Raw genomic sequence first — 963 nt, 5'->3', positions numbered from 1 at the left:
GTTGCTTGTGTTGTCACTCTGCTGCTTCATAATTTTTGCAGCAATACCTCCCCACTTAGGAGCTGTTCCTGAAGATCTTTGATTAAAGTCATGCATTGATTACATTTAACAAAACAGGAAGTTTGTACATCTGTTACTCAGCTATGCTGACTGAGGTTTTTAGACACCACCCCACTGATGAAGCCAGGGTGGGCTTTTTTCATAACAGAAGAGAGCTGTGATTTAGATAAATCTGTGGAGGATAAGATAATCCATAGCTACTAGTCGTGATGACCATAATACCTCCAGTATCCGAGATAGTGCCTCTGAATAGCAGGGGCTGGGGATCACAAGCTGGAAAGTATGGCTGTTCCCAGGTCCACAGCACTGGACTAGATGGGTCTTTAGTCTGACCCAGCAGGCTTTTCTTATGTTAGTATGTTAATGGTGGGTGGGGCTAGAGGCAAAAGTAAGCAGAGCAATGGATTTTGGACACATTTTGTTTACATTATGGACACACAATTGTCAGAGGTTTCTACGCATACACCCTCTCCATCCAGGTAAACAAGAGACAGCATTATCTTAGTTCAAGGACATACTCCAGCTAGGAAAAGCACTCAAGGAGAGCATGGATCAAGGCTGGTGATGAGACATGGCCAAGGGAGATGCTTCCATTTGGCTCCTGGCCCTGAGGTTCCCTAGCCCTCTATACAAAGAGGATGCTCCTTTGAAACTACATTTTGTAGACAAAGCTGTTTCATGGGAATAGATAAGCTTATATTTGACTTGGGCTAATCACTGTCCTCAATAAACCAGGTTTGTACTAGTGGCAGTAACTAAGGAGAATGATATGTGCACACATATATACCCAAGTAGGAAAACAGAAATATTCAGACCTTAGAAATATCGCATCTTTTCAAATGTTCATTCTTAGCTTGCTTAAATTGCTTCCATGTGTGCAACAGTCCTGATAAGTTTATACAG

This window comes from Podarcis vaucheri (assembly GCF_965113315.1).
Source record: "Podarcis vaucheri genome assembly, chromosome: 1".
Taxonomy (NCBI): Eukaryota; Metazoa; Chordata; class Lepidosauria; order Squamata; family Lacertidae; genus Podarcis; species Podarcis vaucheri.
This window is presented reverse-complemented; position numbering follows the sequence as displayed.